The 17,503-nt window shown below is 33.2% G+C and overlaps 1 protein-coding gene across 3 annotated transcripts in view; it reads left to right on the plus strand.

The window, feature by feature from the left end:
- The window catches only part of LOC130452456 (ly6/PLAUR domain-containing protein 6B-like), a 307,885-nt gene that overhangs the window by 121,192 nt on the left and 169,190 nt on the right, over positions 1-17,503 (plus strand). For 2 of the 3 annotated variants that reach the window (XM_056791746.1, XM_056791745.1), the window contains exon 2: positions 4,195-4,264. The exons of the other annotated variant lie outside the window; for it this stretch is intronic. The gene's annotated coding sequence lies outside the window, so the exon portion shown is untranslated. The remainder of the gene's footprint in view (positions 1-4,194; positions 4,265-17,503) is intronic. 3 annotated transcript variants of the gene reach the window in all.

Consider the following 17,503-nt stretch of genomic DNA (forward strand, 5'->3'; position numbering starts at 1 on the left):
AATTCAAAAGTCAGAAAATATGATTATCTGGGCCAAATCGAGTTTTGGAAGTATTCCTTTGGGTACAAAATCCATACACCCCTGTTCAATTTATAACAATGGTAGTTTACAGTAATTATCTGTCTAGTAATCAGAATTCTATAAAATTTAAGCCTTTTTATTTCAATACAAATATCTACTCCATAGTTTAAAACGATTATAAATATGTAAGCATTGCATAAGACTTCTCGATTGTATACATTTAGTCTTTTTAATTCTCTATCTGAATGATTTATTTAATAGATTTTTGAAAATTATATAAATATATGGATACCACTGCCCATAAACATGAAATCTCCAATTCTTCCTTCAAATTAATCTCCAAATAGTCGTAAGAATACATAAATACTACTCGTAAAATACCTGTTCATAAACACGGAATGTTTATGAACAGGTATTAATCTGTCGAAATAATATCTTCGTCGTTAACTATTAAACCTTAAAAAAAATCGGCTCAAATCAAAAGCAAAAGGCAACAACTTGCAAATTTACCTGTACTCGAAAGAACGCACTATTTTCGCGAAAGGACTCACTCCCTACGTGAGACTGACCCTCTGGATGCCGAACGGACTACCCCCAATCACGTGACTGTCTTTTTGAAGGACTCTCCATTTTATACAGTTTGTTTTTTCGAGATATGTCAAGTTCATAAACATCATATCTTGATTGTTTAAGAATCGTTCCGTTTGCTGAATGAATCGGCCATTATGTCATTTTGTTCATCAAATAATTTTATAGAGAGGGCTTTTTATAATTAAATTATTATTCTTTTTTTTATTAATCTTTCATAGGTCCATGTTTATTACAATTTCAAATTAAGTAGTAAAAGCTGAAACAAACATTAGGCAATAAAATTGAGTAGAAACAATGAGAACTAAAATTTCTGATTGTGATGAACACTTACAGTTATAGCTTAATACTTGACAAATAAACGGTTTTATTTGGCTGTGTCACCTTAAAGTGCCAATGGTTGGGGGAAACAACTTTACCAAGTTCATTTCTATCACATATTGCCCCAGAGTGAATCGTTACAATTTCCATCATTATATATATTTGGCTTTCCCCTAAAACTTGTTGTACTTTCCCAAGTTTCGCTGAGCAATTGAAAGTTGTTAATTCGGAATACTTATATCATGTAATTGTACTTTGTTTATTTCTGTATTAATTAAACTCAAAGTGAGGAAAATATCTAATTGTAAACTGCAAGCTGCTCCATCAATTTTTTTCAGTCAAATTTAAAATTGTTTACACATAAGAATGATATTTTATCGTAAAATATAAATCGGATCGATTAATAAAATGTTAGTCTTCTATCATCTCTTTTTTGTTAAGAACCTAAATAAATAAAACTGTCAGAGCAATCATAATTCTCTAAGTAGGAAATTATTTTTTGAATTATATCCACCCAGTTTTTCTCATTAATATTCTTGGAAGAGCTTAGCGAGGCATTAGGCGTACTAAATAATGAGAAAGAAACATAATGAAAACGCCACATTAAGAGTTCTACCATCTATTTCCGTTTTATTCTTATAACAAATTCTCCACTTAAGAACTTGAATTTTTAAAATGGCTTGAGGGTTACACAAAGTCCAGATACAGTACATGCAATCCTTAACCGACTATTGTTCCCAAATCAATGAAATAAGTATGAGATAGATTGTGCTCGACTAAAATTTCAGCATAACACCCATATAAAGCTCCAGGCAATTAAATTAACTAGAACTGGAACTATTAAAGAAAACATAATAGAATTACTCAAATGTATTATTCATCCAATAATCGATTACCCCCAACAAAGTTGTATCACTTGTTGGTTTCTCACCAGGGTTGCAACAAAATTTATTTACTGGCGTGGTGACTTTAATTGCGGATGATACTGTCTTATTTTGCCAGATAACGTGGAAGATTTACAGATGATTCTCAATAGAGTAACTACAATAGGCGGCAAAGCTGGTCTTAAGATCAACAAGAAGAAAACCAAATTTATGGTGATTGAGATAAAAATGAGAAAGCTCTTGAGAAACCGCAATCTGAGCATTGGTACCCGATGGCGAGCCACGAAATGTTACGTACTCTCCACTCTGCTTTGCGATGTGGAAGGGTGGACACTAAAACTAGCAAAGATGCAAAAATTAGAAGTCTTTGAAATGTGGCTGTATAGACGCATTTTAAGAATATCTTGGACTGATAGTGTAACTAATACGGAGGTATTGGTTACACTATCCAAAATATATTTTGGAATGAAAAATACGATTTGCTACAGCTTATCGTGGAAGACATAATAGCAGATAGGACAGGGTGAGGTAGAAAAAAAATCCTGGCTGAATAACCTACGCGAATGGTTCCAAATACCAGAAGCTTCGAATATAATTCATGCGGCGCAAAATAGAGAAGTCTATCAAATGATGGTCCCCAACCTTCCGTAGAACACGGCACTGAAATAAGAAGAAGAAGGTGATGAAACAAACATTTTTAATAGAAGTACGACTTCTATGAAGAATCAGCATTTTTGTCATTATCTTCATTCCTTTTTGTCTTTCCTGCATCTGCCTATTCCACTCACATACTCATAGACTCTGCACCCATCAAACAATCTGATCTTTCCATCTATTTCTTGGTCTTCCTGGCAATCTTTTCTCATTTGGTCTCCATTCTGTAATTTTCCTTCTACCTTGTCGTTTTCCATTCTTTTAATGTGCCCGTACGATTCTATCCTTTTTGCTGTAATTGTATTTACTATATCCTCATTTTCTAATATATTCTTTCAAAATTCATAAGTCCTCCATGCAATTTACGATTTACTCTGTCCATTATTCTCCTCCCATTTATCCTTAGGAGTTCTTCGTCTATATTTGTTACTACTTATGCCCTATATCCTGCATAAATTATTTATTTTGTCCCATTCTTTTAGTCATTTTTGCTGCTTATCATTGTACCTAAGTACTTTCTGGTTTCTGGTTTATGAACTTTTCTGTTTCCTTTTTTTTAATTTCCATATATTTTGTTTTTATAATTTATTATCGATCCTCTCCATCTCCTTATGTCTTCAAGCCTTTTATGTCTCTTGCTATCAGAGTTAGCATATGATATTATTTGTTCTGCTTTGATTATGACACTCTCATTTATATTACATCCCCTTAATATGCCATCCACTGCAATTCTAAACAATACTGATATTCCATCGCTTTGGTTCACCCTAGCATTTATTTCAAATTCCTCAGATGAACTTCCTTTTATCATTATCATTCCCCTAGAATATAACTTCTGAATTATGTATGCACTTTTAGACTTTCGAATGCTTATTTGAAGTCAATGAAAAGCATTTGCATTCTAAAATTGTGCTCATACCATTTTTCGAACACTTATATATTTTGATACCCCTCTATTTCTGGTTCAACTACCTTCTTGAGTCTTTCATTCATTATTGATGTATTTTATATACAAGCAAATAATTCCTCTATACCATACCACTATTGGTATCATTACACTTGAATATTTTATTCCCTATGTTATCTCCCTGTATTTTATCAGCTCATTCACAATTTCATCAGACTCTCCTGCTCAATTCTGTTCCATTTAATAATATTTCCGAGTGCATACCGTCATTCAGCCATTTAATTATCTTTGTGCTCTCGTTTCTTATTTTTCTGTATTCAACATTATCAGCTTGGCCATTTCAAGATAGCTTTTTTCTTCTCTGATCAATCCATTTGATATATTTTCAAATATTTTTTGTACCAATGACTCCCTGCATTGCATTTGAAATACTCTTCTCAATCCCTTTCCATTGCTCATCAATAATGTGTTTTTCTTTGTTCTTCCGTAGATGGTTTTCTATGTATTTTCACTATTTGTCCTTACTGGCTTTCAGTTTCCGCATTTTCCATTTTCCGCTTCTTTTTATCGTCTTGTTCACTATATTTACCATTCTTAATTTTATTCTGATTATTACTAAATAATGATCAGTCACCTGTCTGCTTTAAAATAAATTTATAAATATTATTTTGGGAATTTCGGCCAATTCTACTGGAACAGGGCTCGTATATAATCTTTTATTGAGTTGAAATATCTATTTCAGTATTTATTACGATATTATATTTAATACATTCATTCAAAAATCGAAGAACATTAATTCATTTCTTATGTTCGTTGCAGGTATGTCTTTTGAGCTTCGTTCTATGAAGATACCAATCGAAGATAAGTTTTCTCCAGTGAATTGTAGAAGGTAAGTCAATTTTTCCATGTTCATCCGTTTTAGTTTCGTGTCCAATAACGCTATTATTAAGTTTTTCCTAGTGGATAAAATTGTGTGATTCGTAATTTATAATGAAAAAAGTAAATAAGAAGGGTGAAAAAAAATTTTAAGCACATTATGGTGTTATGAGAAATAAATTTATTGTTTTGAAAAAGTGTTTATTATTCTGATTCTCCTTAGTAATGCTTTTCAATTGTGGCGATATCTTTAATGAAAGCGTTATTCATGCTTGTCACTTAAAGCGCCCATTTTTCCGTCAAAAACTTTAGGTGGAAATGTAGAAAGTGTATTTTCAAGGATATATTACATCCCAATTCATAATATGCATTGAGTATTTTTTTTTGAGATCAGAATATTGAGGATATCTCTAGTTACCCAAAACGTTTTCATTAACTTTTATAAACGCCATCCAAGCTTGTCATTCATTTTCATTTAAGGTAGTTATGAATGCCGCATCTATAATTAATTATTTGATACATTGGGCTCGACAAATATACCTTCTTTTGATTTAGCGTCACTCAAAGAAGGAAATTTCTGTTTTAAAAATTTGAAACCAGCTCCATCTTTGTCTAAGGCCCTTACAAAATTTTGCCATAATTTGTATTGTATGTACAAAGGGGGTAATATTATCTTTTCAGGATTAACTAAAGGTTCATTGTTCACATTTAATTGCCCGGAAAGTTAACAGTCTTGGTGACCATATTGCTCTTACATATTATTCATTTCTCTTACGGCTGTTCCACTCGCATAAAAAGTAACAGTATTTCATGTAGCTACTTTTTGGTCCTAAAACCAAAGCAACAACTTTCTAATCTACACAGATTAACCATTGATATTTGGTATAATCTATTATTCCTAAGACTAGTTTTATAATGTCGTATATTTCTTTTAAACAAAATAAAGGAAGGGATGGAAATTGAGACTTGACTTTGAGGAATCAATGAAAGTTTCCATTCTTCTGACCTTTAATCATAACCCAGTATTAACATTACACAGAGTCGTTCTATTTGGAAAACAAATCAACATATGAACTGTGACTTTTACGGTACACGGTACACTTCAACTCCCGTTCTGATACTTCAGCTTTTCCTTTCAGCAAATCAAATCACTTATGAGATCATTAAGCTACAATCGGTTGATTGAATGCATTGTTTGAGGATTTGTAAATTCTTCGCTTTCAAAACTGCTTGAACTTTCTTCAACGCCATACACTGGAGAAGGCACTGGAACTTCTTTCGAATAAAGAATTGTTTTTGATACAGAAGACAAATCAAAGAGATTATAACGAATTATCAGAATGTTTATTCAAAAAATTATACAGATAATAAAACTCATACAAATACTGAAAAATGATATAGTGACCGTAAAAATTATTAATTAAATTCAAATGTATTTTTCCAAAGAAACTATAATAATATATTTTGCACTTTTTCTTAAAAGATATTACATTTTTCGACTGTCATGGATGTCATTAAACACGATGTTAATTATATTTTTAAATAAATGTGAATTTTCTTCTTTAATAACGTGTTTTTTTAATAGAGAAGATTCAACTTACAAATCAAATTCGGTATGGCAGGCGACACCCCTGCAATTTCAAGACATTGACAAAAACAATAAACTTGAAGATTTAATATGTTTTTACCACCACCATCAGTTAGTCATCAAACCGATACACAACAAATAAGAATTCTACTTGAAAATGCATGCAACAAGTGATAAAGCTGCTCAAGCGGTCAATTCCATCGAAGACGCGGTTTCGAAAGGAAAAGATACACATCCGAGAGATCCGAGGGATCCAATTCATTGTCAGCACATCGCTGAAACATCGTGCAATCAAGAGTTCAGAGAAACGCGAGAAGTGGCTGTGAGTGGCTGGGCAAGAAGAAGAAGGCATCTGTAGGCCAGGTCATAACGTCGAGTTTTAGACAAATTTATTGAAAAGTCATCACCAGATTTAGCCTCTTTGGAAATTTCCCAACAATGAAGAGTTTGAATTACTACTTCATGCACCTTATTCACCATATTTAGCTTCTTCGGAGATTTTCCAACAATGAAGAGTTTGAATTGCTACATCATGCTCCCTATTCACCAGATTTAGCCTCTTCGGATATTTTCCAACATTGAAGAAATGATGTGGACAGTCAGTAGCTATTTGGAGGAGCTTGTCGATTCTTATTATAAAAAGAGTATCGGACTTATTGAACATCGCTGGGATTGGAGTGTCTGGAGTTAGAAGGAGACTACAGTTCAATTTCAATTTCCTCGAAAAGCTCTTGATATTGTTCAATCAAAAGTAACAGTCGCTTATGCGATTGGTAGATTAGCGCCATATCACTGGTTTATCAAAAATCATTGCAGAATATTGTCCATTAATCTAAACAGTCAAATTTCTGTGACATGAGATACAGTAGATGTGTGACACCCAATATTTACCATTGTTGCGAATATCCAGGTTGAAATTTGCTAGATAGCACTTCTTAATTAAAGGTGTAATAACGTTTTTTTGACCTTTAGTAGTATATTCACAGCAAATATAACAAAATAAATCGGGAAAATTAACACATTTGCGTGATAATTTGCATAATGCAGCTGTCAACTAACTTCCAAAGTTGACTTCGGAAAATAATCGATGATAACTCGAGTTACTCACAGAATTTTATAGAAAAGTAACAATTTGATGATGAAAAAAAATCATTGAAACGATTGAATGTGTGGTGAATGACAAAAACTGACATTTTTCCGTTGGGTGCTAACAACAAAATGCACAATAGATTTGGTTCGAATAACTCTAAGTGTAGTTATACGTCTTGTATCTCTAAGTTTTTAAAGTTAGTTGAAGGTATTAACTCACGGAGACATTTTATTCATTTCTTTTTTTTTCATGTTTTATAACATAGTTGAAATAAAGCGTTCATTAAATAGATAGAGAAGAGACACATTTTCCTACGCATTCATAACAACCTCTTCATGACAGACCACGAAGTTGGAATTGCTTCCAGAAAGAAATGTGGAATTGGAACTCGACATTCAATATGTACTTCAAAGAAAAAAACGTTACACGGTAAATCGGGAATCCGTTTTCCACGTTGCCATTCCCTTATCTCTATTACTTGGACTCTCTGTTTTCGGTACGTCGAGGTCATCAACCTTTTCCTTGCGAAATATTATCCTCGCTAGAAACGTGCATTTCCCCATCAAGAATCTCTTTTTTAATTTAGTCATTTAAAAATGCTTCTTAATAAAAAATTGGAGGGAGGAGAATTCGAAGTAAGATTAAGTTTTCTCATTTAGTCATTTATTAAATACGCGCCTGTTAACAAGGGACGGAAAACGGAAGACAATGAATAATATTTCTGCGGATAAAACCACTAATTTGTTAAAAATAAAATGGGGGGAACTGAAGTTTAAGCAGAAAAAAGTATATTTCTAAAATATTATCACTCCTTATCCACCCAACAAATGATGAACATGATATTCAATGATAGTTTTAAGTTAAGATGAAGGATGTCTGGGAAGATATTTAATTGTTATTACTTTTGATATTATCGGTTTAATTTGTCTATTTGGTTTATGGTTATTCGGTTTCTTCATAATTTTTTTTATAATTGCATATTGTCCATATGATATACATTTTCTGAAAATATTTGATAAATTGCAAATTTTGCGTGATTGAATAAATTTTTTAAGATGTTGAGTTTCAAAGCAAAAGAAACTAATTTTGAAGCAGACAGTCAAACGGTTCAATGGAAATGTTTGGAAATTCCCAGTCTAAAATTCAAAATAGAAAGATAGATAATTCTACAGACAAAACGGCACAATTTAATATCATATAATGTACAATAACAATATTTAGCTTGATAATAATCATAATACAATATTAATATCCTATTCCATACTTAATATTGAATTATGCTAGTCTATGGTAGATTGTAGAACTCTGAAACAGAATAATAAGGTCCTTCAAGCTTTTGTCAATTATTAAATGTATTTACCACTGGTAGTTGGTTGAATAATTTTTTGTTATTGAATATTTTTACCAAAGAACAGGTGAGTATAGTTAAATAAGTGTCCAAATTTTTTCCTCAAGTAGGATAACTGTGAATGGGTCTCTCACTTGAGTTGTGGAGCCAAATATACCGATTCTAAGATCAAGCAATACGTTCTACTACTTAAGCCATAAATATAACGAATAATTCTTTTTCGTGATTTGAAAATAAATTCGAAAAGCTGCAAGACCCCAGAAAGGCAAACTATAGCGAACATGCGATTCGAACAACGAGTAGTGAGTTGTGGAAACAGTACAAGAATCGAGCTATTTAGACACAGATTTTTTATGGCAAAACAAGCAGAGGATACTTTTTTCGCCAAAGTTTTTACATGTACAGACCATTGAAGGGCACCGTCAATATGAAGACCAAGAAACTTGATCGAATTTGAAGATGGTATTAAGTCATTGTTGACACCAGGACTTGATAGTAATGAGATCTTTGGTATCGTTCTAAACCTTTAAATCTAATTTCTGATGGGCGGTCTGCTTCTGTGTTGGCATATGTATCGGCTTTTATTTATCTCGTGCTTTTGAAGAGATAACATCGATTTGTGATTTGTAGTGCTGAACTATTTTTAACATAAAGTCAGTTTTGCTTCAATATGGATTAAGCCATACAAAAAACTACTTGTAGATATGAGAAAAGTGTACTGTTATGTGCGCGCTAACTATAATTGAAATAATAATTTCTCACCATTGCATATGATAACTAGCTGCAGAAAATGTCCTCTGTTAAAATTCCACTTCATACGTTTATATCATATAACTTTTAATAATACAATTATATTAGGGTTTCATTGTTAAAGCGATACATTCCTAAAAGACAATGTAAATTGCTAGGTCATAACCAATAACCATTGAGTTTAGTGGAAGGGCTTTTATAACATGCATGAGGGAATTTCCATAAGTACAAATTAATTTCTGAATAACATCTTATTATCTATGAGATCGTTTGCTTGAAATTTACTTTTTGTTGTTGCTGGAAATGTTATCTCAATTCATTAATAAAAAAATGCAAAATAAATTATGAAAACGTTTGTAACCGTTTTATAGATACGTATCAAAAAAATTTGGCCTCACTATTGATATGAAAATATCGTTAATACTCATTTTCTGATTCATATTAGTTCAGTGAAGTAAGACTTTAGGGTGAAAAAGTGTTGAATTACGCTAAAAATTCGCATACATTCTCATAATAATAGGAATTTGAAGGAAAAAAAAAGTTTACCACAAAATAGGGGACGGTAGGGAATAGTTATGAAGAATGGAAAAATCGACAATATGATAATCATATTAGTCGGAAGAAGACCGTTACACACGAATTGTATATAATATTTTTTTTATTTGCGAAAATTTTATCAAAATACAGTTTAATGGTAATTTTCCGTATGAAATATATGATGTATTTATTAATACTTTGAACAATATAATCAATATTTGAACAAATTAACAAAGCAATAGACGAATTTGTGTTGTTGAGTTTGTCAACTCTTCTCTTCGGCATGTATAAATGCCACTACTCACCAATTATGACTACATAAGATGAAATATAAAAAATGGCACTTGAACCTGGAACCTCCCGCTTGTGAGCCTCGTACTCTAGCCACTACACTACGTAGACCTTTTTTTCACGCACTACTGCTTGAAATATGTTTCTTCACGTACTAGTGCGTAAAATTTTACGCCCTCGTTCTTTACGTACGGTAGTAGAAAAACATTTTTGCTAAAAATAAGAGAATATTTTTTTTAATGAACTTTTGTCATCCAATCTGTTCTCATAGATGGATAAATGTCCTGTTGTCCGCTTTTTTGGGTATAACGAACAGTTTTTTCACAAAACGAGATAAAAGCCTAGATGTGAAATTGCCTTTTCATTTATTGGAGGAGGCGGTGAAACAAACTTCAATACCTTTGTTCAAAATCGTCGCACAGAGTAAGTTGTGTTTCTCAAGATCTCCAGTTCAATAAAAATTTTTCATAAACTCCTCCGTAGAACGTCTTTCTTTATTAGTTTCAACTAAATTTTCCGTAGTTTCCCAGATGCCTTCTTAAAATTGGTAAAGTTTTAATGGGTCATATTTACAATTTTTATAACAACTAGATCATTTTCTCTGGGACATTCTTAACAAATTAAGACCAAATACGCGGTTCTTACTTGCCGCCGAAGAAATGGAAGAATTGAGTTTTATGAATCCCTCTTGTCTGGACTCTTAACAAGTTTCCCGAAGTTCCCCAGTAAAAGTTGAAAATAATCTTTCTTATGGGTTTTATATAGCAGTTTAGGTATAAATATCCAGCTCTGGTTTTATGATTGCTTGATTTCAAATAGAGAAATCAATTGGAATATATTTGGGATTTAAAAAAATTAAAATTTTGTTGTTCTTCATAACGCCAAGGACATTGCCCTTAAGTAATGTTTTAATCTTTTCTTCTTGTACTATTTACATTTGGAGGCATATACTCATACTCAAATCAATTCATACCAAAAATTTCAGAGGATACAAAGGAAGATTGATATTCGGAATCATTTCTATTCGTGGTCCTCGCGCAAAAAGAAGTGGTCGCTCTTTTTTTCGTTCAGAAACACAACCGGAATCATTTCTACTCATATTTTTCACGCATAAAAATGTGGTAGCTCTTTTTTTGTACAGAAACACAGACGGAATCTTACTACATATACTGTGGAAGACTGACAGTGTTTTCTATTCGTTTCGAATACACATTATTTCTACACGTATTCCTCACGTAAGAAGAGCTGGTTGTTCCATTCTCACGAATCTCACCATTAATTGTTGTGGTATCATAACTAAACCGCATCTTTCAAACTCGATTTCAACCCGGGCAGTCGCGCAAAAAGAAGTGATCGCTCTTTTTTTCTACAGAAACCCACAAGGAATCATTTCTACTCGTATTCCTCATGCAAAAAAAGGTGGTGTGATGAAATGCATTGCTGAAAACTTATTATATAATGTATTGTATCTAAGATAAAAACACTTTCACATTATCACACAAGGCCTAATACGAGCTCCCTAATAGGAACCGATCCTTCTTAATATCTTGCTTCGAGGAAGAATCAATCACACAAAAGCTTAATCCGACATTCTTTGAGATCTTGGTAAAACCATTCTTTGAGCTGAATAAATACTAATCTGACTTTAGTTCAATACCATCAAGTTCTTGAATTTTATTTCGTGTAACTTTAGAAGTATATGGTTTCACATTGTCGTGTTGTAAGTGAGCCCGCTTTCGGTTAACTAAACGTGGATATTTCTCAGATAAAACTTCATACATTCGCCTCAGCTGTCTACTATATACCTCGGCATTGATAGTTGTACAATCCAGAATGATTTCGAAGGGCACTAATGCCTCGGTTTCCTATTAAATACTACATGCAGCGTCCGCCTTGAGCGTCAACGTTCGAATCGACGCAACAGTTTTAGAGGTCAATACAATTTATACGGGAAAGACGTGTCTCGTTCACAACAGTAGTCGACAAACAGTACTAAAGACCACATACGAAGAAAAATCACAGTTATAAGGCACCGTTTATTTATGAAGAGGAAGAAAAAAGGACGTTTCCAGATTTTGATGATGAAACCATTAAAAAAACAACAACAATAAATACTATTGAATATCGACATTTTGTGCTGACGCCAAATACAAGTTAACGCTGCAATAGTTCGAAATAACTAGAGACGCAGAGCAAAGCGTTTGAATGACGCCTACGGTGTCCACACGTAAACATCAGCGTGTGAAAGAGGCCATAACAGTACATTTCTATAGTAAGCATCGTGACGCGGCTTACGGCGTGATGCTGTATGCGGCCAACGGCGTTTATAGGAGACCATAGTCTAAACGTTCATAATTCCACCAGATACACAAGACTTTCTGCTCGAAACGACCTCTATTTGTGACTGATTCTGATAATAGTTGTCCTTTCTCTAACTTGTGATTTTCCATTTTTAATCGAAAGTAACAATGTGTTTGATAAAACAATTATCTTTTTGCAGAGCAAGGAGGTGTTTACACATATCTACTAGACGTTTAGTTTGAACCTTGGTTAATTCGTGTGCCACTATTCGACAACTTCTATAGATAGTATCTTCAGAAGGTCCAAGGAAGTCTGATAATCGGCACGTACTGGTACTAAATTGGTGTCCACTGCTTTCTTTATAACCCTAATAATCCACGCTGGTGCACAACCTTAACGTAAACGATCCTCAAGCGTGAAATATTTATTAGAACGATTAAGTCAACGCTGTGCCGTTTGTATGTACTTCAACTTTAATTTTAAAGATTTTCCTTGGGCTACAACTGCTTTGAATTTTCATTCCCAATAATGTCTCAACAATACAGGAATTTGATATTCATCTGTGACTTTTATATTTCTCATTAGAAATCGTGTATTTAAAAAATTTAATTCAATAAGAACAACCTCAATGGTTGATGTCAAGTAGAAGAATGAATATGTTTTTAGTCATAGAGTACTTCTCAACATTCCTCCTCCTCTTTTCTTTTGAACGATGATATCTCGACACAGAATGCGAAATACTCCTATCAATCTATATAAAGGACTTATTTGGGGGACAAACAGGTAGTGTTCATGATATCAAACGATCGAGGCCGACCAAATATTGGTATTGATGAACAAGTTGATATACGGAAATTGTTGTATACCATTCTCGTTCCACTCCCCTGGTAGCGTCTACATATGGTGTCTGTGATAGTACAGTATACAGGGTGTTGACCAAAAACAAACTTCACCCATAAAAATTAAAAATGGTGCATCAAATGGTACAACAACAAAATATGAGGTACTGGAGTACAACTCGTCCTCCTCCTCCGAATTTCATCAGTCTAATTATCACCGTTCCAAAAAAAGAAGGGGGATGAACTTTTGCAAAATATCGTATACAAAATGCTTTATTAATTAAGTTGGCGACTTAATGCATCACAAAAGTTTCAATCGAAATGTAGCGGTTTTGTTGCCGGAACAATTTGAAAGCTTCCCAGGACTAGGAAAAACTATATTGATTCTTATGAATTTTGTTATTTATTTTTCTATTTTTATTTATACTATAATAAATTCATTACCATTATATTTTTTGAGAAATGTCCTAGACTAAATATGAGGATTCTCAAACGTTGTTCTAATAAAAATTTAATGAGTAAAATATAAATTTTCTTGGTTAAATAAGTTTTGAGAACAGTTATAAAAATTATTCCCATTATACTTGTCTGGAAACACCTTGTTTTTTAAAGACGTGAAGGTGCACGGAAATCTTTTCCGTACGCTAAATAAGAAAATACAATTGAAATTAATTATAATAAAAAAAATATTTATTCATAACACTTTCCTGTAAACAACAACGACATAATTAGTATATTTACGAATCGTTGGTATTAACAGTAATATTTAGTCCCTTCGGTAGGTTATACTTTACAACTAAAGATATTGAAGCAGACGCTTCATAGACGTTTTTATTTTTCTGATGGAATATTGAAGAGCCTGTATTTTGTCATTGAGAAGTGTTAAAAAAATATGATATTTCTTTTTTTCTTTGTATGGATTCTTCTATGTATCCTGCTACGTCGAAAGAACGTCATTCTCCGTGTCTTTTCAAAGTGAGCAAATGAACGCCGCTTTCCACCAACAAGGTTGCTCAAAAACGCCTCAGCCTCCCGTATATTCTTAGAGGGATTCATTTTCAGATATTTTGCAAAAGGTGTCGGGACACCGCTAATGGTATAGCGTCCAACATGTTGGGCGTAACACCTACGATTTCGGTATGCAGCAAATAATTTTCTGCTATTCATATTTTTAAGTCAGGATATATATTTACGGTAAAGTGCAGAGGGCTCGAATGTATATAACCCTCATTCTTAATTGTAAAACTTTTTGACAGCGCCCATCCACTTGGGCCAAGCCCTAGCGGGTGATAACAATGTTTGCAACCGTGAGCCAGGATGGTTGCTTGTGAAAATAGATTTTTAATATATTGTTAATAAAATTATAGTTTTATGACAAATTTCTATTTATTAATGTACATGAAAATATTAGTTAAATAATTACACATATAAAAAAATGATGCTATTTTTTATTTTACTATTTTTTATTGTCTTTTATGCATGAAAGAATTTTATTTATAAAAAATTATTAGTTTGAATGTTAAGATATCCATTATGGATAAGATATTAGAACAAAACTCTATATAGTTTTTCAGAGTTCTGCCAAGCCTGGCTGATTATAGGATGGCCGAGGTCCGGTTACCAAGAGTTGAGCCAGGCTAAAGTGAATAAGAGATGGCCGGGGCTAAGTTACCCAGACTTCAACCAGGCTTGGGCCATTATTGGTTTGCTAAGACCAGTTTCCCAGCGTTGGCTGAAGCTAAGCCCCGTCGTGCAAGTCTGGGGACTTATACATGGGTCATCTTCCATATCATCTGAACTCAAACGTATTAAATCATCTCTACAACATGCGCAAAAGATCTTAAACACTAAAATCACTTTTGCCAGCTGATATTGTTCATCTGAAGCTTCACATAAAAATGTAGTTACTTGTTCTGCCGTTAGTACCCTGGGCTTTTTTGGTATATAGTCCACAGCTTACAGTTTTAACTTTTTGAGATATCTCCATTCCACAAGAAGTTAATAATCGTATTCATATCTCGACCTGGATTTTGCCGGTAACGAATCAGCACTGGCTTGTGCCACTAGCTCTGATATATTTTTAAGAATATCGGATTGTCTTCTGAGTAAAATTTTTAAAATTGACATGAATTAAACTGACAAAAAATATACGTCCATAAATGGATTTTTCCATATGTGCGAGCCTCAAACGAGAATTTGTCACGCACGCACGAGAAAATCCTAAATTCCTGACACCTAATGAAAAACATTTTTCTTTTGTAATTAATAATTCTCATCTCTATCAATCAGTATCAATGTTCATACTTATCAGTTGAATGATATTAAAAATCACAATTCCATATAAATTGTAACAAATTCATCAAATTTCAAGTTGAGACTGATCAATCAATTTCGTAAAGTTTTAGATGAAGAGGATGATTGCATTTCTAAAAAATTTTGGAAATTAAGTGTCAGATGATTTGATGGTCCTTATTTTATCGAAGAAATGACTGTTTAAGAAAGTAAAGCCTGGAAAATTAAGCAAAAGTAATCTCAACAGATTTTCAGATAATTTAGAAAACTATGGTAAGGAAATGGGAGAGCGATGAAACCGGTCTATGATGGTAAATTATTACTGGTATTTGAAAACAGATTTTGTCTCAGAAAATTCCAAAATAATCTCATAAAACGCGTTTCGTTGAAGTGAAACGTAAATATTTTCTTGTCTAGTTAACTCAATATCTATTAGCTTTATTTTTACATTCTCCTATTTTCGTACTGTGAAATAAAGATTAAAGACAAAAGCGAAATAAATCTTCAAAAATCATTGCTCGTTTCATGGTCATAAATATATCCAAAATCAATCTTATATATAAGGGCAATAAAACCACTATTTACCACTGTTATCATCCCAACCCTGGAACACTAACAGAGGTTATCAGTATGTATTCCTGCTGACGGTTCGGGTGTTGTATGCTGTTGTGCTATTTAGTCGCTAACCTATATTCTAAGAAAGATACACGAAAGATATTCGTTGTTGGGTGGCCTATAACCTTAGTATTACCGACATAAAATATAGTGAAGCGTTCAGTAATTTCGTAACGTTATCTGAAAAAGACTTTTCATGTTCTGAGCGTCGTAAAATCGTAAAATTTGCCGAATAGGTCTTTGAGCGTGTAGAGAAAAATTAGATGGAAAAAGTGAAGGTGTATTGATTCAAACGGCAGCGGTTCAAAATATGAAGATAATATTTCAATGCAGTCTGCCCGTTAAAGATTAACTTCAGGGTAAAGATGAACATTTGTGGTATTAAAAGAAGCCCTCTCAATCGCATACGCTTAAAATAAATATTGTCTAATATTTTCTCTATGGTGTGAAAGAAAACGCGCGAAATGATCCAATGGAGTTTATATTCTTCTTATTAGATGCTGTATGTTAAATTGCATAGTATAGCTATTTTTGTCAGACTTAAATGCTAAAATTTGAGCTTTGTTATTACTATTATTTGGTAACTTAAGGATTGTCCCTTATTCGCCATATTTCTATTTATTTAAGGAAATTTATGAATTAAATTAATCTCATCAGGCGACGCCTCTGCTTATCGCAGACTGTCTGGCAGGAATATTTCGAAGAAATTGTGTGCATACGCCTTCCGACAGCGTCGGCCAATAGAAATGAATTTATGTTTACGATTTGATGTTTTCATTGGTAAACAGTGGAGATCATGAATTCTGACACATTCATCAAGTAGGTACACGTGTACTGACGGTTTGTTAAATGTTTACTGACTTTAATAAGAGATTTCAATAATTTTTCAATTCCTAATTTGATGTGAATGCTGCTCGGGGTACCCAGAGTTCAGCCAGGCCTGGGTGAATATGGGATGGCCGAGATTTGATTACATGGAGTTAAGCCAGGCTTGGCTGACTATAGAATGACCGAGGCTAAGTTACTCAGACTTCAACAAGGCTTGGGCCATTATTGGTTTGCCAAGGCCGAGTTTCCCAGCTTTGGCCCAAGCTAAGCTCCGTCGTTTAAGTCTGGGGGCTCCTACATGGGTAATAGTCCAGCAATTTCAGCTAAAAACCGTGACAAGGTGGAAACAAGTAAAAAAGTCGTCGCATTCTCGGCGCTAGCGCATTTTTTACCCTTAACATGAAAGCTTAATTTATCAAAAGAAATTTTCCTAAAGAAGATGAGAAAAAATTTTGTATAAGAGGCAAAAATTTGTATGGGAGGAATTAGATTTTGGTTAATTCCATTTATTCCTTCCCAATAATACCCAAAATTTCTTCCATTTCAGCACGTGTTTTCTGTGGGGAGATATCGGTCCTACACATAGGCAGATTTCGTATAAAATATTTAATATGTGCCAAATTGTTACCTGAAATTCTCACGTTTGAAGCCATGCTCATCATGTCAGTGTAAGATAATACTTGGTATCTATTTCCTAAAGTGAAATCTACATTTTAATACTATAAAAGAGAAGGCGGTACGTAATCCTAATGGAGCTGTCAGAATAAAGGACC

This window comes from Diorhabda sublineata, chromosome 1, assembly GCF_026230105.1.
Source record: "Diorhabda sublineata isolate icDioSubl1.1 chromosome 1, icDioSubl1.1, whole genome shotgun sequence".
Taxonomy (NCBI): domain Eukaryota; kingdom Metazoa; phylum Arthropoda; class Insecta; order Coleoptera; family Chrysomelidae; genus Diorhabda; species Diorhabda sublineata.